General features: G+C 44.2%; 1 protein-coding gene and 1 long non-coding RNA gene across 6 annotated transcripts in view; one reads left to right on the top strand and one right to left on the bottom strand.

Moving 5' to 3' along the window:
* HABP2 (hyaluronan binding protein 2) overlaps window positions 1-24,655 on the top strand; it is a 212,226-nt gene that overhangs the window by 143,152 nt on the left and 44,419 nt on the right. The window lies entirely within an intron of this gene.
* The window catches only part of LOC130282004 (uncharacterized), a 91,919-nt gene that overhangs the window by 54,458 nt on the left and 12,806 nt on the right, over window positions 1-24,655 (bottom strand). The gene's annotated exons all lie outside the window — the stretch shown is intronic.

Raw genomic sequence — 24,655 nt, 5'->3', positions numbered from 1 at the left:
GGGGCGCTGCGATCCCGCTGCCAGCCGGGATGCGATTCGCGATGCGGGTAGCGCCCGCTCGCGATGCGCACCCCGGCTCCCCTACCTGACTCGCTCCCCGTCTGTTCTGTCCCGGCGCGCGCGGCCCCGCTCCCTAGGGCGCGCGCGCGCCGGGTCTCTGCGATTTAAAGGGCCACTGCGCCGCTGATTGGCGCAGTGGTTCCAATTAGGGTAATCACCTGTGCACTTCCCTATATTACCTCACTTCCCTTGCACTCCCTTGCCGGATCTTGTTGCCTTAGTGCCAGTGAAAGCGTTCCTTGTGTGTTCCTTGCCTGTGTTTCCAGACCTTCTGCCGTTGCCCCTGACTACGATCCTTGCTGCCTGCCCCGACCTTCTGCTACGTCCGACCTTGCTTCTGCCTACTCCCTTGTACCGCGCCTATCTTCAGCAGCCAGAGAGGTGAGCCGTTGCTAGTGGATACGACCTGGTCACTACCGCCGCAGCAAGACCATCCCGCTTTGCGGCGGGCTCTGGTGAAAACCAGTAGTGGCTTAGAACCGGTCCACTAGCACGGTCCACGCCAATCCCTCTCTGGCACAGAGGGTCCACTACCTGCCAGCCGGCATCGTGACAGTAGATCCGGCCATGGATCCCGCTGAAGTTCCTCTGCCAGTTGTCGCTGACCTCACCACGGTGGTCGCCCAGCAGTCACAACAGATAGCGCAACAAGGCCAACAGCTGTCTCAACTGACCGTTATGCTACAACAGTTACTACCACAGCTTCAGCAGTCATCTCCTCCGCCAGCTCCTGCACCTCCTCCGCAGCGAGTGGCCGCTCCTGGGATACGCTTATCCTTGCCGGATAAATTTGATGGGGACTCTAAGTTTTGCCGTGGCTTTCTTTCCCAATGTTCCCTGCATCTGGAGATGATGTCGGACCTGTTTCCCACTGAAAGGTCTAAGGTGGCTTTCGTAGTCAGTCTTCTGTCCGGAAAAGCCCTGTCATGGGCCACACCGCTCTGGGACCGCAATGACCCCGTCACTGCCTCTGTACACTCCTTCTTCTCGGAAATCCGAAGTGTCTTTGAGGAACCTGCCCGAGCCTCTTCTGCTGAGACTGCCCTGTTGAACCTGGTCCAGGGTAATTCTTCCGTTGGCGAGTATGCCGTACAGTTCCGTACACTTGCTTCAGAATTGTCCTGGAATAATGAGGCCCTCTGCGCGACCTTCAAAAAAGGCCTATCCAGCAACATTAAAGATGTTCTGGCCGCACGAGAAATTCCTGCTAATCTACATGAACTTATTCACCTAGCCACTCGCATTGACATGCGTTTTTCTGAAAGGCGTCAGGAACTCCGCCAAGATATGGACTCTGTTCGCACGAGGCGTTTCGTCTCCTCGGCTCCTCTCTCCTCTGGTCCCCTGCAATCTGTTCCTGTGCCTCCCGCCGTGGAGGCTATGCAGGTCGACCGGTCTCGCCTGACACCTCAAGAGAGGACACGACGCCGTATGGAGAACCTCTGCCTGTACTGTGCTAGTACCGAACACTTCCTGAGGGATTGTCCTATCCGTCCTCCCCGCCTGGAAAGACGTACGCTGACTCCGCACAAAGGTGAGACAGTCCTTGATGTCTTCTCTGCTTCTCCACGTCTTACTGTGCCTGTGCGGATGTCTGCCTCTGCCTTCTCCTTCTCTACGGTGGCCTTCTTGGACTCTGGATCTGCAGGAAATTTTATTTTGGCCTCTCTCGTCTACAGGTTCAACATCCCGGTGACCAGTCTTGCCAGACCCCTCTACATCAATTGTGTAAATAATGAAAGATTGGACTGTACCATACGTTTCCGTACGGAGCCCCTTCTTATGAGCATCGGAGCTCATCATGAGAGGATTGAACTTTTGGTCCTCCCCAATTGCACCTCAGAAATTCTCCTTGGACTTCCCTGGCTTCAACTTCATTCCCCAACCCTGGATTGGTCCACTGGGGAGATCAAGAGTTGGGGGTCCTCTTGTTCCAAGAACTGTCTAAAACCGGTTCCCAGTAACCCTTGCCGTAACTCTGTGGTTCCTCCAGTAACCGGTCTCCCTAAGGCCTATATGGACTTCGCGGATGTTTTCTGCAAAAAACAAGCTGAGACTCTACCTCCTCACAGGCCTTATGATTGCCCTATCGACCTCCTCCCGGGCACTACTCCACCCCGGGGCAGAATTTATCCTCTCTCTGCCCCAGAGACTCTTGCCATGTCCGAATACGTCCAGGAGAATCTAAAAAAGGGCTTTATCCGTAAATCCTCCTCTCCTGCCGGAGCCGGATTTTTCTTTGTGTCCAAAAAAGATGGCTCCCTACGTCCTTGCATTGACTACCGCGGTCTTAATAAAATCACGGTTAAGAACCGCTACCCCTTACCCCTCATCTCTGAACTCTTTGATCGCCTCCAAGGTGCCCACATCTTCACTAAATTGGACTTAAGAGGCGCCTATAACCTCATCCGCATCAGAGAGGGGGACGAGTGGAAAACGGCATTTAACACCAGAGATGGACACTTTGAGTATCTGGTCATGCCCTTTGGACTGTGCAATGCCCCTGCCGTCTTCCAAGACTTTGTCAATGAAATTTTTCGTGATCTGTTATACTCCTGTGTTGTTGTATATCTGGACGATATCCTAATTTTTTCTGCCAATCTAGAAGAACACCGCCAGCATGTCCGTATGGTTCTTCAGAGACTTCGTGACAACCAACTCTATGCCAAAATTGAGAAATGTCTGTTTGAATGCCAATCTCTTCCTTTTCTAGGATATTTGGTCTCTGGCCAGGGACTACAGATGGATCCAGACAAACTCTCTGCCGTCTTAGATTGGCCACGCCCCTCCGGACTCCGTGCTATCCAACGCTTTTTGGGGTTCGCCAATTATTACAGGCAATTTATTCCACATTTTTCTACCATTGTGGCTCCTATCGTGGCTTTAACCAAAAAAAATGCTGATCCCAAGTCCTGGCCTCCTCAAGCAGAAGACGCCTTTAAACGACTCAAGTCTGCCTTTTCTTCGGCTCCCGTGCTCTCCAGACCTGACCCTTCCAAACCCTTCCTATTGGAGGTTGATGCCTCCTCAGTGGGAGCTGGAGCTGTTCTTCTACAAAAAAATTCTTCCGGGCATGCTGTCACTTGTGGTTTTTTCTCTAGGACCTTCTCTCCAGCGGAGAGGAACTACTCCATCGGGGATCGAGAGCTTTTAGCCATTAAATTAGCACTTGAGGAATGGAGGCATCTGCTGGAGGGATCAAGATTTCCTGTTATTATCTACACCGACCACAAGAACCTCTCCTACCTCCAGTCTGCCCAACGGCTGAATCCTCGCCAGGCCCGGTGGTCTCTGTTCTTTGCCCGATTTAATTTTGAGATTCACTTTCGTCCTGCCGATAAGAACATTAGGGCCGATGCTCTCTCTCGTTCCTCGGATGCCTCAGAAGTTGATCTCCCTCCGCAACACATCATTCCACCTGACTGCCTGATCTCCACTTCTCCTGCCTCCATCAGGCAGACTCCTCCAGGAAAGACCTTTGTTTCTCCACGCCAACGCCTCGGAATCCTCAAATGGGGTCACTCCTCCCATCTCGCAGGTCATGCGGGCATCAAGAAATCTGTGCAACTCATCTCCCGCTTCTATTGGTGGCCGACTCTGGAGACGGATGTTGGGGACTTTGTGCGAGCCTGCACTATCTGTGCCCGGGATAAGACTCCTCGCCAGAAGCCCGCTGGTTTTCTTCATCCTCTGCCTGTCCCCGAACAGCCTTGGTCTCTGATTGGTATGGATTTTATTACTGATTTACCCCCTTCCCGTGGCAACACTGTTATTTGGGTGGTCGTTGATCGATTCTCCAAAATGGCACATTTCATCCCTCTTCCTGGTCTTCCTTCTGCGCCTCAGTTGGCTAAACAATTTTTTGTACACATTTTTCGTCTTCACGGGTTGCCTACGCAGATTGTCTCGGATAGAGGTGTCCAATTCGTGTCTAAATTCTGGAGGGCTCTCTGTAAACAACTCAAGATTAAATTAAATTTTTCCTCTGCATATCATCCTCAATCCAATGGACAAGTAGAAAGAATTAACCAGATCTTGGGTGATTATTTGCGACATTTTGTTTCCTCCCGCCAGGATGACTGGGCAGATCTCCTTCCATGGGCCGAATTCTCGTATAACTTCAGGGTCTCTGAATCTTCCTCCAAATCCCCATTTTTCGTGGTGTACGGCCGTCACCCTCTTCCCCCCCTCCCTACCCCCTTGCCCTCTGGTCTGCCCGCTGTGGATGAAATTTCTCGTGACCTTTCCATTATATGGAGAGAGACCCAAAATTCTCTCTTACAGGCTTCTTCACGCATGAAGAGGTTCGCGGATAAGAAAAGAAGAGCTCCCCCCGTTTTTTCCCCTGGAGACAAGGTATGGCTCTCCGCTAAATATGTCCGCTTCCGTGTCCCTAGCTACAAGTTGGGACCACGCTATCTTGGTCCTTTCAAAATTTTGTGTCAAATTAATCCTGTCTCTTATAAACTTCTTCTTCCTCCTTCTCTTCGTATCCCTAATGCCTTTCACGTCTCTCTTCTCAAACCACTCATCCTCAACCGTTTTTCTCCCAAATCTGTTCCTCCCACTCCTGTTTCCGGCTCCTCGGACGTCTTCTCGGTCAAGGAAATTTTGGCTGCCAAAAAGGTCAGAGGGAAAAATTTTTTTTTAGTAGACTGGGAGGGTTGTGGTCCTGAAGAGAGATCCTGGGAACCTGAGGACAACATCCTTGACAAAAGTCTGCTCCTCAGGTTCTCAGGCTCCAAGAAGAGGGGGAGACCCAAGGGGGGGGGTACTGTTACGCCGAGCGCTCCGGGTCCCCGCTCCTCCCCGGAGCGCTCGCTTCACTCCCTCCGCTGCAGCGCTCCGGTCACGTCCTCTGACCCGGGGCGCTGCGATCCCGCTGCCAGCCGGGATGCGATTCGCGATGCGGGTAGCGCCCGCTCGCGATGCGCACCCCGGCTCCCCTACCTGACTCGCTCCCCGTCTGTTCTGTCCCGGCGCGCGCGGCCCCGCTCCCTAGGGCGCGCGCGCACCGGGTCTCTGCGATTTAAAGGGCCACTGCGCCGCTGATTGGCGCAGTGGTTCCAATTAGGGTAATCACCTGTGCACTTCCCTATATTACCTCACTTCCCTTGCACTCCCTTGCCGGATCTTGTTGCCTTAGTGCCAGTGAAAGCGTTCCTTGTGTGTTCCTTGCCTGTGTTTCCAGACCTTCTGCCGTTGCCCCTGACTACGATCCTTGCTGCCTGCCCCGACCTTCTGCTACGTCCGACCTTGCTTCTGCCTACTCCCTTGTACCGCGCCTATCTTCAGCAGCCAGAGAGGTGAGCCGTTGCTAGTGGATACGACCTGGTCACTACCGCCGCAGCAAGACCATCCCGCTTTGCGGCGGGCTCTGGTGAAAACCAGTAGTGGCTTAGAACCGGTCCACTAGCACGGTCCACGCCAATCCCTCTCTGGCACAGAGGGTCCACTACCTGCCAGCCGGCATCGTGACAAGGAAGTATTACTTTACTGAGAGAGTAGTGGATGCATGGAATAGTCTTCTTGCAGAAGTGGTCGCTGCAAATACAGTGAAGGAGATTAAAACATGTATGGGATAAGCATAAGGCTATGCTTCATATAAGATAGAGCCAGGGACTATTGATAGGATTCAGATTATTAGGCAGACTAGATGGGCCAAATGGTTCTTATCTACACATTCTATGTTATAGTCAGTAGATTCCGGAGAATAATAATATTACAGGTTATAGTCTGTAGATTCTGGAGAGTAATAATATTACAGGTTATAGTCTGTAGATTCTGGAGTGTAATAATATTACAGGTTATAGTCAGTAGATTCTGGAGAGTAATAATATTACAGGTTATAGTCAGTAGATTCTGGGGAGTAATAATATTACTGGTTATAGTCTGTAGATTCTGGAGTGTAATAATATTACAGGTTATAGTCAGTAGATTCTGGAGAGTAATAATATTACTGGTTATAGTCAGTAGAGTCTGGAGAGTAATAATATTACAGGTTATAGTCAGTAGATTCCGGAGAGTAATAATATTACAGGTTATAGTCAGTAGATTCCGGAGAGTAATAATATTACAGGTTATAGTCAGTAGATTCCGGAGAGTAATAATATTACAGGTTATAGTCAGTAGATTCCGGAGAGTAATAATATTACAGGTTATAGTCAGTAGATTCTGGAGAGTAATAATATTACAGGTTGTAGTCAGTAGATTCCGGAGAGTAATAATATTACAGGTTATGGTCAGTAGATTCCGGAGAGTAATAATATTACAGGTTATAGTCAGTAGATTCTGGAGAGTAATAATATTACAGGTTATGGTCAGTAGATTCTGGAGAGTAATAATATTACAGGATATAGTCAGTAGATTCTGGAGAGTAATAATCTTACAGGTTATAGTCAGTAGATTCTGCAGAGTAATAATATATCAGGTTATAGTCACTAGATTCTGGAGAGTAATAATCTTACAGGTTATAGTCAGTAGATTCTGGAGAGTAATAATCTTACAGGTTATAGTCAGTAGATTCTGGAGAGTAATAATATTACAGGTTATAGTCAGTACATTCTGGAGAGTAATAATATTACAGGTTATAGTCAGTAGATTCTGGAGAGTAATAATATTACAGGTTATAGTCAGTAGATTCCGGAGAGTAATAATATTACAGGTTATTGTCACGATGCCGGCTGGCAGGTAGTGGATCCTCTGTGCCAGAGAGGGATTGGCGTGGACCGTGCTAGTGGATCGGTTCTAAGTCACTACTGGTTTTCACCAGAGCCCGCCGCAAAGCGGGATGGTCTTGCTGCGGCGGTAGTGACCAGGTCGTATCCACTAGCAACGGCTCAACCTCTCTGACTGCTGAAGATAGGCGCGGTACAAGGGAGTAGACAGAAGCAAGGTCGGACGTAGCAGAAGGTCGGGGCAGACAGCAAGGATCGTAGTCGGGGGCAACGGCAGGAGGTCTGGAACACAGGCTAGGAACACACAAGGAAACGCTTTCACTGGCACAATGGCAACAAGATCCGGCGAGGGAGTGAAGGGGAAGTGAGGTATAAATAGGGAGTGCACAGGTGAAGACACTAATTGGAACCACTGCGCCAATCAGCGGCGCAGTGGCCCTTTAAATCGCAGAGACCCGGCGCGCGCGCGCCCTAGGGAGCGGGGCCGCGCGCGCCGGGACAGGACAGACGGAGAGCGAGTCAGGTACGGGAGCCGGGATGCGCATCGCGAGCGGGCGCTACCCGCATCGCGAATCGCATCCCGGCTGGAGACGGTATCGCAGCGCACCGGGTCAGTGGAGCTGCCCGGGGCGCTGCGGTAGCGAGAGAGAAGCGAGCGCTCCGGGGAGGAGCGGGGACCCGGAGCGCTCGGCGTAACAGTACCCCCCCCCCCCTTGGGTCTCCCCCTCTTCTTAGAGCCTGAGAACCTGAGGAGCAGACTTTTGTCTAGGATGTTGTCCTCAGGTTCCCAGGATCTCTCTTCAGGTCCACAGCCCTCCCAATCCACCAAAAAGAACTTTTTTCCTCTGACCGTCTTGGAGGCCAGTATCTCTTTCACTGAGAAGACGTCAGAAGAACCGGAGACAGGAGTGGGAGAAACTAATTTGGGAGAGAAACGGTTGATGATGAGTGGTTTAAGAAGAGAGACATGAAAGGCATTAGGAATACGGAGAGAAGGAGGAAGAAGAAGTTTGTAAGAGACAGGATTAATTTGGCACAAGACTTTGAAGGGACCAAGATAGCGTGGACCCAGTTTGTAACTGGGGACACGAAAGCGGACATATTTAGCGGAGAGCCATACCTTGTCTCCGGGAGCAAAAATGGGGGGAGCTCTTCTTTTCTTATCGGCAAACTTTTCATGCGAGATGAAGCCTGTAAAAGAGAAACTTGGGTCTCTTTCCATATGGTGGAAAGATCACGAGTCACTTCATCTACAGCGGGCAGACCAGAGGGCAAGGGAGTAGGGAGGGGGGGAAGAGGGTGACGGCCGTACACCACGAAAAATGGGGATTTGGAGGAAGATTCAGAGACTCTAAAGTTATACGAGAATTCGGCCCATGGTAGAAGATCTGCCCAATCATCCTGGCGGGAGGAAACAAAATGTCGTAAATAATCACCCAAGACCTGGTTAATTCTTTCTACTTGTCCATTGGATTGAGGATGATATGCAGAAGAAAAGTTTAATTTAATCTTGAGTTGTTTGCAGAGAGCCCTCCAGAATTTTGACACGAATTGGACGCCTCTATCCGAGACTATTTGTGTGGGCAACCCGTGAAGACGAAAAATGTGTACAAAAAATTGTTTAGCCAACTGAGGCGCTGAAGGAAGACCAGGAAGAGGGATGAAATGTGCCATCTTGGAGAATCGATCAACGACCACCCAAACAACAGTGTTGCCACGGGATGGGGGTAGGTCTGTAATAAAATCCATACCAATCAGAGACCAAGGCTGTTCGGGGACAGGCAGAGGATGAAGAAAACCAGCGGGCTTCTGGCGAGGAGTCTTATCCCGAGCACAGACAGTGCAGGCTCGCACAAAGTCCACGACATCCGTCTCCAGAGTCGGCCACCAATAGAAGCGAGAGATGAGTTGCACAGATTTCTTGATGCCTGTATGACCTGCGAGATGGGAGGAGTGACCCCATTTGAGGATTCCGAGGCGTTGGCGTGGAGAGACGAAGGTCTTTCCTGGAGGAGTTTGCCTGATGGAGGCTGGAGAAGTGGAGATCAGGCAGTCAGGAGGAATGATGTGTTGCGGAGAGAGTTCAACTTCCGAGGCATCCGAGGAACGAGAGAGAGCATCGGCCCTAATGTTCTTATCGGCAGGCCGAAAGTGAATTTCAAAATTAAATCGGGCAAAGAACAGAGACCACCTGGCCTGGCGAGGATTCAGCCGTTGGGCAGACTGGAGATAGGAGAGGTTCTTGTGATCGGTGTAAATAATAACAGGAAATCTTGATCCCTACAGCAGATGCCTCCATTCCTCAAGTGCTAATTTAATGGCTAGAAGCTCTCGATCCCCGATGGAGTAGTTCCTCTCCGCCGGAGAGAAGGTCCTAGAAAAAAAACCACAAGTAACAGCATGCCCGGAAGAATTTTTTTGTAGAAGGACCGCTCCAGCTCCTACAGAGGAGGCATCAACCTCCAATAGGAAGGGTTTAGATGGGTCAGGTCTGGAGAGCACGGGAGCCGAAGAAAAGGCAGACTTGAGCCGTTTAAAGGCGTCTTCCGCTTGAGGAGGCCAAGACTTGGGATTGGCATTTTTTTTGGTTAAAGCCACGATAGGGGCCACAACGGTAGAAAAATGTGGAATAAATTGCCTGTAATAATTGGCGAACCCCAAAAAACGTTGGATAGCACGGAGTCCGGAGGGGCGTGGCCAATCTAAGACGGCAGAGAGTTTGTCTGGATCCATTTGTAGTCCCTGGCCAGAGACCAAGTATCCTAGGAAAGGAAGAGATTGGCATTCAAACAGACATTTCTCTATCTTGGCATAAAGTTGATTGTCACGAAGTCTCTGAAGAACCATACGGACATGCTGGCGGTGTTCTTCTAGATTGGCAGAAAAAATCAGGATATCGTCCAGATATACAACAACACAGGAGTATAAGAGATCACGAAAAATTTCATTAACAAAGTCTTGGAAGACGGCAGGGGCGTTGCACAGGCCAAAGGGCATGACCAGATACTCAAAGTGTCCATCTCTAGTGTTAAATGCCGTTTTCCATTCATCCCCCTCTCTGATGCGGATGAGATTATAAGCACCTCTTAAGTCCAGTTTGGTAAAGATGTGGGCACCTTGGAGGCGATCAAAGAGTTCAGAGATGAGGGGTAGGGGGTAGCGGTTCTTTATCGTGATTTTATTAAGACCGCGGTAGTCAATGCAAGGGCGTAGAGAGCCATCTTTTTTGGACACAAAAAAAAATCCGGCTCCGGCAGGAGAGGAGGATTTACGGATAAAGCCTTTTTTTAAATTTTCCTGGATGTACTCCGACATAGCAAGAGTCTCTGGGGCGGACAGAGGATAGATTCTGCCCCGGGGTGGAGTAGTGCCCGGGAGGAGGTCAATAGGACAATCATAAGGCCTGTGAGGAGGTAGAGTCTCAGCTTGTTTTTTGCAAAAAACATCCGCAAAGTCCATATAGGCCTTAGGGAGACCGGTTACAGGGGGAACCACAGAGTCACGGCAAGGGGTACTGGGAACCGGTTTTAGGCAGTCCTTGAAACAAGAGGGCCCCCAACTCTTGATCTCCCCAGTGGACCAATCCAGGGTTGGGGAATGGAGTTGAAGCCAGGGTAGTCCAAGGAGGATTTCGGAAGTGCAATTGGGGAGGACCAAAAATTCAATCTTCTCGTGATGAGGTCCGATGCACATTAGAAGGGGCTCCGTGCGGAAACGTATGGTACAATCCAATCTTTCATTGTTTACACAATTGATGTAGAGGGGTCTGGCGAGACTGGTCACTGGGATGTTGAACCTGTTGACGAGAGAGGCCAAAATAAAATTTCCTGCAGATCCGGAATCCAAGAAGGCCATAGTAGAGAAGGAGAAGGCAGAGGCAGATATCCGCACAGGCACAGTAAGACGTGGAGAAGCAGAGTAGACATCAAGGACTGTCTCACCTTTGTGCGGAGTCAGCGTACGTCTTTCCAGGCGGGGAGGACGGATAGGACAATCCTTCAGGAAGTGTTCGGTACTGGCACAGTACAGACAGAGATTCTCCATGCGGCGTCGTGTCCTCTCTTGAGGTGTCAGGCGAGACCGGTCGACCTGCATAGCCTCCACGGCGGGAGGCACAGGAACGGATTGCAGGGGACCAGAGGAGAGAGGAGCCGGGGAGAAAAAACGTCTTGTGCGAACAAAGTCCATATCCTGGCGGAGCTACTGACGCCTTTCGGAAAAACGCATGTCAATGCGAGTGGCAAGATGGATGAGTTCATGTAGGTTAGCAGGGATTTCTCGTGCGGCCAGAACATCTTTAATGTTGCTGGATAGGCCTTTTTTAAAGGTCGCGCAGAGGGCCTCATTATTCCAGGATAATTCTGAAGCAAGAGTACGGAATTGTACGGCGTACTCGCCAACGGAAGAATTACCCTGGACCAGGTTCAACAGGGCAGTCTCAGCAGAAGAGGCTCGGGCAGGTTCCTCAAAGACACTTCGAATTTCTGAGAAGAAGGAGTGTACAGAGGCAGTGACGGGGTCATTGCGGTCCCAGAGCGGTGTGGCCCATGACAGAGCTTTTCCAGACAGAAGGCTGACTACGAAAGCCACCTTAGACCTTTCAGTAGGGAACTGGTCCGACATCATCTCCAAGTGCAGGGAACATTGGGAAAGAAAGCCACGGCAGAATTTAGAGTCCCCATCAAATTTATCCGGCAAGGATAGTCGTAGACCAGAAGCGGCCACTCGCTGCGGAGGAGGTGCAGGAGCTGGCGGAGGAGATGATTGCTGAAGCTGTGGTAGTAGCTGCTGTAGCATCACGGTCAGTTGAGACAGCTGTTGGCCTTGTTGCGCTATCTGTTGTGACTGCTGGGCGACCACCGTGGTGAGGTCGGCGACAACTGGCAGAGGAACTTCAGCGGGATCCATGGCCGGATCTACTGTCACGATGCCGGCTGGCAGGTAGTGGATCCTCTGTGCCAGAGAGGGATTGGCGTGGACCGTGCTAGTGGATCGGTTCTAAGTCACTACTGGTTTTCACCAGAGCCCGCCGCAAAGCGGGATGGTCTTGCTGCGGCGGTAGTGACCAGGTCGTATCCACTAGCAACGGCTCAACCTCTCTGACTGCTGAAGATAGGCGCGGTACAAGGGAGTAGACAGAAGCAAGGTCGGACGTAGCAGAAGGTCGGGGCAGGCAGCAAGGATCGTAGTCGGGGGCAACGGCAGGAGGTCTGGAACACAGGCTAGGAACACACAAGGAAACGCTTTCACTGGCACAATGGCAACAAGATCCGGCGAGGGAGTGAAGGGGAAGTGAGGTATAAATAGGGAGTGCACAGGTGAAGACACTAATTGGAACCACTGCGCCAATCAGCGGCGCAGTGGCCCTTTAAATCGCAGAGACCCGGCGCACGCGCGCCCTAGGGAGCGGGGCCGCGCGCGCCGGGACAGGACAGACGGAGAGCGAGTCAGGTACGGGAGCCGGGATGCGCATCGCGAGCGGGCGCTACCCGCATCGCGAATCGCATCCCGGCTGGAGACGGTATCGCAGCGCACCGGGTCAGTGGAGCTGCCCGGGGCGCTGCGGTAGCGAGAGAGAAGCGAGCGCTCCGGGGAGGAGCGGGGACCCGGAGCGCTCGGCGTAACAGTTATAGTCAGTAGATTCTGGAGAGTAATAATCTTACAGGTTATAGTCAGTAGATTCTGGAGAGTAATAATATTACAGGTTATAGTCAGTAGATTCTGGAGAGTAATAATATAACAGGTTATAGTCAGTACATTCTGGAGAGTAATAATATTACAGGTTATAGTCTGTAGATTCTGGAGAGTAATAATATTACAGGTTATAGTCAGTAGAGTCTGGAAAGTAATAATCTTACAGGTTATACTCAGTAGATTCCGGAGAGTAATAATATTACAGGTTATAGTCAGTAGATTCCGGAGAGTAATAATATTACAGGTTATAGTCAGTAGATTCTGGAGAGTAATAATATTACAGGTTATAGTCAGTAAATTCTGCAGAGTAATAATATTACAGGTTATAGTCAGTAGATTCTGGAGAGTAATAATATTACAGGTTATAGTCAGTAGATTCTGGAGAGTAATAATATTACAGGTTATAGTCAGTAGATTCTGCAGAGTAATAATATTACAGGTTATAGTCAGTAGAGTCTGGAGAGTAATAATATTACAGGTTATAGTCAGTAGATTCTGGAGTGTAATAATATTACAGGTTATGGTCAGTAGATTCTGGAGAGTAATAATATTACAGGTTATAGTCAGTAGAGTAATAATATTACAGGTTATAGTCAGTAGAGTCTGGAGAGTAATATTATTACAGGTTATAGTCAGTAGATTCTGGAGAGTAATAATATTACAGGTTATAGTCAGTAGAGTAATAATATTACAGGTTATAGTCAGTAGATTCTGGAGAGTAATAATATTACAGGTTATAGTCAGTAGAGTCCGGAGAGTAATAATACTACAGGTTATAGTCAGTAGAGTCTGGAGAGTAATAATATTACAGGTTATAATCAATAGATTCTGGAGAATAATAATATTACAGGTTATAGTCAGTAGATTCTGGAAAGTAATAATATTACTGGTTATAGTCAGTAGATTCTGGAGAGTAATAATATTACAGGTTATAGTCAGTAGAGTCTGGAGAGTAATAATATTACAGGTTATAGTCAGTAGATTCTGGAGAGTAATAATATTACAGGTTATAGTCAGTAGAGTCTGGAGAATAATAAAATTACAGGTTATAGTCAGTAGATTCTGGAGAGTAATAATATTACAGGTTATAGTCAGTAGATTCTGGGGAGTAATAATATTACTGGTTATAGTCAGTAGATTCCGGAGAGTAATAATATTACAGGTTATAGTCAGTAGATTCTGGAGAGTAATAATATTACAGGTTATAGTCAGTAGATTCTGGAGAGTAAAAATATTACAGGTTATAGTCAGTAGATTCTGGAGAGTAAAAATATTACAGGTTATAGTCAGTAGATTCTGGAGAGTAATAATATTACAGGTTATAGTCAGTAGATTCTGGAGAGTAATAATATTACTGGTTATAGTCAGTAGATTCCGGAGAATAATAATATTACAGGTTATAGTCAGTACATTCTGGAGAGTAATAATATTACAGGTTATAGTCAGTAGATTCTGGAGAGTAATAATATTACAGGTTATAGTCAGTAGATTCTGGGGAATAATAATATTACAGGTTATAGTCAGTAGATTCCGGAGAGTAATAATATTACAGGTTATAGTCAGTAGATTCCGGAGAATAATAATATTACAGGTTATAGTCTGTAGATTCTGGAGAGTAATAATATTACAGGTTATAGTCAGTAGATTCTGGAGTGTAATAATATTACAGGTTATGGTCAGTAGATTCTGGAGAGTAATAATATTACAGGTTATAGTCAGTAGAGTAATAATATTACAGGTTATAGTCAGTAGAGTCTGGAGAGTAATAATATTACAGGTTATAGTCAGTAGATTCTGGAGAGTAATAATATTACAGGTTATAGTCAGTAGAGTAATAATATTACAGGTTATAGTCAGTAGATTCTGGAGAGTAATAATATTACAGGTTATAGTCAGTAGAGTCCGGAGAGTAATAATACTACAGGTTATAGTCAGTAGAGTCTGGAGAGTAATAATATTACAGGTTATAATCAATAGATTCTGGAGAATAATAATATTACAGGTTATAGTCAGTAGATTCTGGAAAGTAATAATATTACTGGTTATAGTCAGTAGATTCTGGAGAGTAATAATATTACAGGTTATAGTCAGTAGAGTCTGGAGAGTAATAATATTACAGGTTATAGTCAGTAGAGTCTGGAGAGTAATAATATTACAGGTTATAATCAATAGATTCTGGAGAATAATAATATTACAGGTTATAGTCAGTAGATTCTGGAAAGTAATAATATTACTGGTTATAGTCAGTAGATTCTGGAGAGTAATAATATTACAGGTTATAGTCAGTAGATTCTGGAGAGTAATAATATTACAGGTTATAGTCAGTAGATTCTGGAGAGTAATAATATTACTGGTTATAGTCAGTAGATTCTGGAGAATAATAATATTACAGGTTATAGTCAGTAGATTCTGGAGAGTAATAATATTACAGGTTATAGTCAGTAGAGTCTGGAGAATAATAAAATTACAGGTTATAGTCAGTAGATTCTGGAGAGTAATAATATTACAGGTTATAGTCAGTAGATTCTGGGGAGTAATAATATTACTGGTTATAGTCAGTAGATTCCGGAGAGTAATAATATTACAGGTTATAGTCAGTAGATTCTGGAGAGTAAAAATATTACAGGTTATAGTCAGTAGATTCTGGAGAGTAATAATATTACTGGTTATAGTCAGTAGATTCCGGAGAATAATAATATTACAGGTTATAGTCAGTACATTCTGGAGAGTAATAATATTACAGGTTATAGTCAGTAGAGTCTGGAGAGTAATAATATTACAGGTTATAGTCAGTAGATTCCGGAGAATAATAATATTACAGGTTATAGTCTGTAGATTCTGGAGAATAATAATATTACAGGTTATAGTCAGTAGAGTCTGGAGAGTAATAATATTACAGGTTATAGTCAGTAGATTCCGGAGAGTAATAATATTACAGGTTATAGTCAGTAGATTCCGGAGAGTAATAATATTACAGGTTATAGTCAGTAGATTCCGGAGAGTAATAATATTACAGGTTATAGTCAGTAGATTCTGGGGAATAATAATATTACAGGTTATAGTCAGTAGATTCCGGAGAGTAATAATATTACAGGTTATAGTCAGTAGATTCTGGGGAATAATAATATTACAGGTTATAGTCAGTAGATTCCGGAGAGTAATAATATTACTGGTTATAGTCAGTAGATTCCGGAGAGTAATAATCTTACAGGTTATAGTCAGTAGAGTCTGGAGAGTAATATTATTACTGATTATAGTCAGTAGATTCTGGAGAGTAATAATATTACAGGTTATAGTCAGTAGATTCTGGAGAGTAATAATATTACAGGTTATAGTCTGTAGATTCTGGAGAGTAATAATATTACAGGTTATAGTCAGTAGATTCCGGAGAGTAATAATATTACAGGTTATAGTCAGTAGAGTCTGGAGAGTAATAATATTACTGGTTATAGTCAGTAGAGTCTGGAGAGTAATAATATTACAGGTTATAGTAGATTCTGGAGAGTAATAATATTACAGGTTATAGTCAGTAGATTCTGGAGAGTAATAATATTACAGGTTATAGTAGATTCTGGAGAGTAATAATATTACAGGTTATTGACGCTATGAATGCTGGGAGGCAGACATGGCTTCTAAGTCCCCTTTGACCTGAGATGTCACCCGGGTATCCAGAAATGATGGTTTGTAGAATTTCATCTTTCCGTTATAAAGAGTTGGATTGGTTCTGACAACTATCCACTTGTACGTTCTTATGGCGAACATATTGGTTGTCACCCAGCTTTCCCAGAAGTAGATAAAGTTGAAGGCACAATTTCTTCGATCTGTTACTTTTAACAGCGTTTTCTCTCTGTACCCAAAACTGCACCGTCCCCTTTACCTTGTAGATTGTTCTGGAGCATCAGACCCCAGTAACCCCTTCTGTTTCCAGATAAACTTCTCTCATCTCTCGTCCTTTTTTGAGTAATATCGACTATAATGGATGAACATCACAGCATAGAACAGATTGGGAGGTTTCTGCAGTACAATGCTGCCCCCTGGTGGACAGACAGTATATGGACAGATACATTTCTCCACACTAGACATTTTACATTTACATTTTACAAGTTGTAATCGCTGCAAACGCATCAGTCAGATACAGGAAGAAAAGAAAGACATGAAATATTTTCCTTCTATAGAATCATTTAAACCTCAACAACTAATTGTAAAAGATTCCGGAAGTCCAAGTGTAGCAAAAATAGTGATTCATGTGGGTTATCAGTGGTGTTACATAGGACTGCAGGTCACATCTATACATTATCTGTACTCAGAGAGTTATCACTGTTATCTGTGGTGTTACATAGGACTGCAGGTCACATATACTACATTATCTGTACTCAGAGAGTAATCACTGTGTTATCTGTGGTGTTACATAGGACTGCAGGTCACATCTATACATTATCTGTACTCACAGAGTTATCACTGTGTTATCTGTGGTGTTACATAGGACTGCAGGTCACATATACTACATTATCTGTACTCAGAGAGTAATCACTGTGTTATCTGTGGTGTTACATAGGACTGCAGGTCACATCTACTACATTATCTGTACTCAGAGAGTTATCACTGTGTTATCTGTGGTGTTACATAGGACTGCAGGTCACATCTATACATTATCTGTACTCAGAGAGTTATCACTATGTTATCTGTGGTGTTACATAGGACTGCAGGTCACATCTACTACATTATCTGTACTCAGAGAGTTATCACTATGTTATCTGTGGTGTTACATAGGACTGCAGGTCACATCTACTACATTATCTGTACTCAGAGAGTTATCACTGTGTTATCTGTGGTGTTACATAGGACTGCAGGTCACATCTATACATTATCTGTACTCAGAGAGTTATCACTGTTATCTGTGGTGTTACATAGGACTGCAGGTCACATCTATACATTATCTGTACTCAGAGAGTTATCACTGTTATCTGTGGTGTTACATAGGACTGCAGGTCACATCTATACATTATCTGTACTCAGAGAGTTATCACTGTGTTATCTGTGGTGTTACATAGGACTGCAGGTCACATCTATACATTATCTGTACTCAGAGAGTTATCACTATTATCTGTGGTGTTACATAGGACTGCAGGTGACATCCACTACATTATCTGTACTCAGAGAGTTATCACTGTTATCTGTGGTGTTACATAGGACTGCAGGTTACATCTATACATTATCTGTACTCAGAGAGTTATCACTGTGTTATCTGTGGTGTTACATAGGACTGCAGGTCACATCTATACATTATCTGTACTCAGAGAGTTATCACTGTGATATCTGTGGTGTTACATAGGACTGCAGGTCACATCTATACATTATCTGTACTCAGAGAGTTATCACTGTGTTATCTGTGGTGTTACATAGGACTGCAGGTGACATCTACTACATTATCTGTACTCAGAGATATATCACTGTGTTATCTGTGGTGTTACATAGGACTGCAGGTCACATCTATACATTATCTGTACTCATAGAGTTATCACTGTGTTATCTGTGGTGTTACATAGGACTGCAGGTCACATCTATACATTATCTGTACTCAGAGAGTTATCACTGTGTTATCTGAGGTGTTACATAGGACTGCAGGTCACATCTATACATTATCTGTACTCAGAGAGTTATCACTGTGTTATCTGTGATGTTACATAGGACTGCAGGTCACATCTATACATTATCTGTACTCAGAGAGTTATCACTGTGTTATCTGTGGTGTTACATAGGACTGCAGGTCACATCTACTACATTATCCGTACTCAGAGAGTTATCACTATGTTATCTGTGGTGTTACATAGGACTGCAGGTCACATCTACTACATTATCTGTACTCAGAGAGTTATCACTGTGTTATCTGTGGTGTTACATAGGACTGCAGGTCACATCTATACATTATCTGTACTCAGAGAGTTATCACTGTGTTTTCTGTGGTGTTACATAGGACTGCAGGTCACATCTATACATTATCTGTACTCAGAGAGTTATCACTGTGTTATCTGTGGTGTTACATAGGACTGCAGGTCACATCTATACATTATCTGTACTCAGAGAGTTATCACTGTTATCTGTGGTGTTACATAGGACTGCAGGTCACATCTACTACATTATCTGTACTCAGAGAGTTATCACTGTGTTATCTGTGGTGTTACATAGGACTGCAGGTCACATCTATACATTATCTGTACTCAGAGAGTTATCACTGTTATCTGTGGTGTTACATAGGACTGCAGGTCACATCTATACATTATCTGTATTCAGAGAGTTATCACTGTGTTATCTGTGGTGTTACATAGGACTGCAGGTCACATCTACTACATTATCTGTACTCAGAGAGTTATCACTGTGTTATCTGTGGTGTTACATAGGACTGCAGGTCACATCTATACATTATCTGTACTCAGAGTTATCACTGTGTTTTCTGTGGTGTTACATAGGACTGCAGGTCACATCTATACATTATCTGTACTCAGAGAGTTATCACTGTGTTATCTGTGGTGTTACATAGGACTGCAGGTCACATCTACTACATTATCTGTACTCAGAGAGTTATCACTGTGTTATCTGTGGTGTTACATAGGACTGCAGGTCAAATCTACTACATTATCTGTACTCAGAGAGTTATCACTGTTATCTGTGGTGTTACATAGGACTGCAGGTCACATCTACTACATTATCTGTACTCAGAGAGTTATCACTGTGTTATCTGTGGTGTTACATAGGACTGCAGGTCACATCTACTTCATTATCCGTACTCAGAGAGTTATCACTATGTTATCTGTGGTGTTACATAGGACTGCAGGACACATCTATACATTATCTGTACTCAGAGAGTTATCACTGTGTTATCTGTGGTGTTACATAGGACTGCAGGTCACATCTATACATTATCTGTACTCAGAGAGTTATCACTGTGTTATCTGTGGTGTTACATAGGACTGCAGGTCACATCTACTACATTATCTGTACTCAGAGAGTTATCACTGTTATCTGTGGTGTTACATAGGACTGCAGGTCACATCTATACATTATCTGTACTCAGAGAGTTATCACTGTGTTATCTGTGGTGTTACATAGGACTGCAGGTCACATCTATACATTATCTGTACTCAGAGAGTTATCACTGTGTTATCTGTGGTGTTACATAGGACTGCAGGTCACATCTACTACATTATCTGTACTCAGAGAGTTATCACTGTGTTATCTGTGGTGTTACATAGGACTGCAGGTCACATCTACTACATTATCTGTACTCAGAGAGTTATCACTGTGTTATCTGTGGTGTTACATAGGACTGCAGGTCACATCTATACATTATCTGTACTCAGAGAGTTATCACTGTGTTATCTGTGGTGTTACATAGGACTGCAGGTCACATCTACTACATTATCTGTACTCAGAGAGTTATCACTGTTATCTGTGGTGTTACATAGGACTGCAGGTCACATCTATACATTATCTGTACCCAGAGAGTTATCACTGTGTTATCTGTGGTGTTACATAGGACTGCAGGTCACATCTACTACATTATCTGTACTCAGAGAGTTATCACTGTGTTATCTGTGGTGTTACATAGGACTGCAGGTCACATCTATACATTATCTGTACTCAGAGAGTTATCACTGTTATCTGTGGTGTTACATAGGACTGCAGGTCACATCTACTACATTATCTGTACTCAGAGAGTTATCACTGTTATCTGTGGTGTTACATAGGACTGCAGGTCACATCTATACATTATCTGTACTCAGAGAGTTATCACTGTGTTATCTGTGGTGTTACATAGGACTGCAGGTCACATCTATACATTATCTGTACTCAGAGAGTTATCACTGTTATCTGTGTTGTTACATAGGACTGCAGGTCACATCTATACATTATCTGTACTCAGAGAGTTATCACTGTTATCTGTGGTGTTACATAGGACTGCAGGTCACATCTACTACATTATCTGTACTCAGAGAGTTATCACTGTGTTATCTGTGGTGTTACATAGGACTGCAGGTCACATCTATACATTATCTGTACTCAGAGAGTTATCACTGTTATCTGTGTTGTTACATAGGACTGCAGGTCACATCTATACATTATCTGTACTCAGAGAGTTATCACTGTGTTATCTGTGGTGTTACATAGGACTGCAGGTGACATCTACTACATTATCTGTACTCAGAGATATATCACTGTGTTATCTGTGGTGTTACATAGGACTGCAGGTCACATCTATATATTATCTGTACTCATAGAGTTATCACTGTGTTATCTGTGGTGTTACATAGGACTGCAGGTCACATCTATACATTATCTGTACTCAGAGAATTATCACTGTGTTATCTGAGGTGTTACATAGGACTGCAGGTCACATCTATACATTATCTGTACTCAGAGAGTTATCACTGTGTTATCTGAGGTGTTACATAGGACTGCAGGTCACATCTATACATTATCTGTACTCAGAGAGTTATCACTGTTATCTGTGGTGTTACATAGGACTGCAGGTCACATCTATACATTATCTGTACTCAGAGAGTTATCACTGTGTTATCTGTAGTGTTACATAGGACTGCAGGTCACATCTACTACATTATCTGTACTCAGAGAGTTATCACTGTTATCTGTGGTGTTACATAGGACTGCAGGTCACATCTATACATTATCTGTACTCAGAGAGTTATCACTGTTATCTGTGGTGTTACATAGGACTGCAGGTCACATCTACTACATTATCTGTACTCAGAGAGTTATCACTGTTATCTGTGGTGTTACATAGGACTGCAGGTCACATCTATACATTATCTGTACTCAGAGAGTTATCACTGTGTTATCTGTGGTGTTACATAGGACTGCAGGTGACATATACTACATTATCTGTACTCAGAGAGTTATCACTGTTATCTGTGGTGTTACATAGGACTGCAGGTCACATCTACTACATTATCTGTACTCAGAGAGTTATCACTGTGTTATCTGTGGTGTTACATAGGACTGCAGGTCACATCTACTACATTATCTGTACTCAGAGAGTTATCACTGTGTTATCTGTGATGTTACACAGGACTGCAGGTCACATCTATACATTATCTGTACTCAGAGAGTTATCACTGTGTTATCTGTGGTGTTACATAGGACTGCAGGTCACATCTACTACATTATCCGTACTCAGAGAGTTATCACTATGTTATCTGTGGTGTTACATAGGACTGCAGGTCACATCTACTACATTATCTGTACTCAGAGAGTTATCACTGTGTTATCTGTGGTGTTACATAGGACTGCAGGTCACATCTATACATTATCTGTACTCAGAGAGTTATCACTGTGTTTTCTGTGGTGTTACATAGGACTGCAGGTCACATCTATACATTATCTGTACTCAGAGAGTTATCACTGTGTTATCTGTGGTGTTACATAGGACTGCAGGTCACATCTATACATTATCTGTACTCAGAGAGTTATCACTGTTATCTGTGGTGTTACATAGGACTGCAGGTCACATCTACTACATTATCTGTACTCAGAGAGTTATCACTGTGTTATCTGTGGTGTTACATAGGACTGCAGGTCACATCTACTTCATTATCCGTACTCAGAGAGTTATCACTATGTTATCTGTGGTGTTACATAGGACTGCAGGACACATCTATACATTATCTGTACTCAGAGAGTTATCACTGTGTTATCTGTGGTGTTACATAGGACTGCAGGTCACATCTACTACATTATCTGTACTCAGAGAGTTATCACTGTTATCTGTGGTGTTACATAGGACTGCAGGTCACATCTATACATTATCTGTACTCAGAGAGTTATCACTGTGTTATCTGTGGTGTTACATAGGACTGCAGGTCACATCTACTACATTATCTGTACTCAGAGAGTTATCACTGTGTTATCTGTGGTGTTACATAGGACTGCAGGTCACATCTACTACATTATCTGTACTCAGAGAGTTATCACTGTGTTATCTGTGGTGTTACATAGGACTGCAGGTCACATCTACTACATTATCTGTACTCAGAGAGTTATCACTGTTATCTGTGGTGTTACATAGGACTGCAGGTCACATCTATACATTATCTGTACCCAGAGAGTTATCACTGTGTTATCTGTGGTGTTACATAGGACTGCAGGTCACATCTATACATTATCTGTACTCAGAGAGTTATCACTGTTATCTGTGGTGTTACATAGGACTGCAGGTCACATCTACTACATTATCTGTACTCAGAGAGTTATCACTGTGTTATCTGTGGTGTTACATAGGACTGCAGGTGACATCTACTACATTATCTGTACTCAGAGAGTTATCACTGTTATCTGTGGTGTTACATAGGACTGCAGGTCACATCTATACATTATCTGTACTCAGAGAGTTATCACTGTGTTATCTGTGGTGTTACATAGGACTGCAGGTCACATCTATACATTATCTGTACTCAGAGAGTTATCACTGTTATCTGTGGTGTTACATAGGACTGCAGGTCACATCTACTACATTATCTGTACTCAGAGAGTTATCACTGTTATCTGTGGTGTTACATAGGACTGCAGGTCACATCTATACATTATCTGTACTCAGAGAGTTATCACTGTGTTATCTGTGGTGTTACATAGGACTGCAGGTCACATCTACTACATTATCTGTACTCAGAGAGTTATCACTGTTATCTGTGGTGTTACATAGGACTGCAGGTCACATCTATACATTATCTGTCCTCAGAGAGTTATCACTGTTATCTGTGGTGTTACATAGGACTGCAGGTTACATCTACTACATTATCTGTACTCAGAGAGTTATCACTGTTATCTGTGGTGTTACATAGGACTGCAGGTCACATCTATACATTATCTGTACTCAGAGAGTTATCACTGTGTTATCTGTGGTGTTACATAGGACTGCAGGTCACATCTACTACATTATCTGTACTCAGAGAGTTATCACTGTTATCTGTGGTGTTACATAGGACTGCAGGTCACATCTATACATTATCTGTACTCAGAGAGTTATCACTGTGTTATCTGTGGTGTTACATAGGACTGCAGATCACATCTATATATTATCTGTACTCAGAGAGTTATCACTGTGTTATCTGTGGTGTTACATAGGACTGCAGGTCACATCTATACATTATCTGTACTCAGAGAGTTATCACTGTGTTATCTGTGGTGTTACATAGGACTGCAGGTCACATCTATACATTATCTGTACTCAGAGAGTTATCACTGTTATCTGTGGTGTTACATAGGACTGCAGGTCACATCTACTACATTATCTGTACTCAGAGAGTTATCACTGTGTTATCTGTGGTGTTACATAGGACTGCAGGTCACATCTATACATTATCTGTACTCAGAGTTATCACTGTGTTTTCTGTGGTGTTACATAGGACTGCAGGTCACATCTATACATTATCTGTACTCAGAGAGTTATCACTGTGTTATCTGTGGTGTTACATAGGACTGCAGGTCACATCTACTACATTATCTGTACTCAGAGAGTTATCACTATGTTATCTGTGGTGTTACATAGGACTGCAGGTCACATCTATACATTATCTGTACTCAGAGAGTTATCACTGTGTTATCTGTGGTGTTACATAGGACTGCAAGTCACATCTATACATTATCTGTACTCAGAGAGTTATCACTGTGTTATCTGTGGTGTTACATAGGACTGCAGGTCACATCTATACATTATCTGTACTCAGAGAGTTATCACTGTGTTATCTGTGGTGTTACATAGGACTGCAGGTCACATCTATACATTATCTGTACTCAGAGAGTTATCACTGTGTTATCTGTGGTGTTACATAGGACTGCAGGTCACATCTATACATTATCTGTACTCAGAGAGATATCACTGTGTTATCTGTGGTGTTACATAGGACTGCAGGTCACATCTATACATTATCTGTTCTCAGAGAGTTATCGCTGTTATCTGTGGTGTTACATAGGACTGCAGGTCAAATCTACTACATTATCTGTACTCAGAGAGTTATCACTGTTATCTGTGGTGTTACATAGGACTGCAGGTCACATCTATACATTATCTGTACTCAGAGAGTTATCACTGTGTTATCTGTGGTGTTACATAGGACTGCAGGTCACATCTACTACATTATCTGTACTCAGAGAGTTATCACTGTGTTATCTGTGGTGTTACATAGGACTGCAGGTCACATCTACTACATTAT

This window comes from Hyla sarda, chromosome 7 (genome assembly GCF_029499605.1).
Source record: "Hyla sarda isolate aHylSar1 chromosome 7, aHylSar1.hap1, whole genome shotgun sequence".
Taxonomy (NCBI): domain Eukaryota; kingdom Metazoa; phylum Chordata; class Amphibia; order Anura; family Hylidae; genus Hyla; species Hyla sarda.
This window is presented reverse-complemented; position numbering and strand designations above follow the sequence as displayed.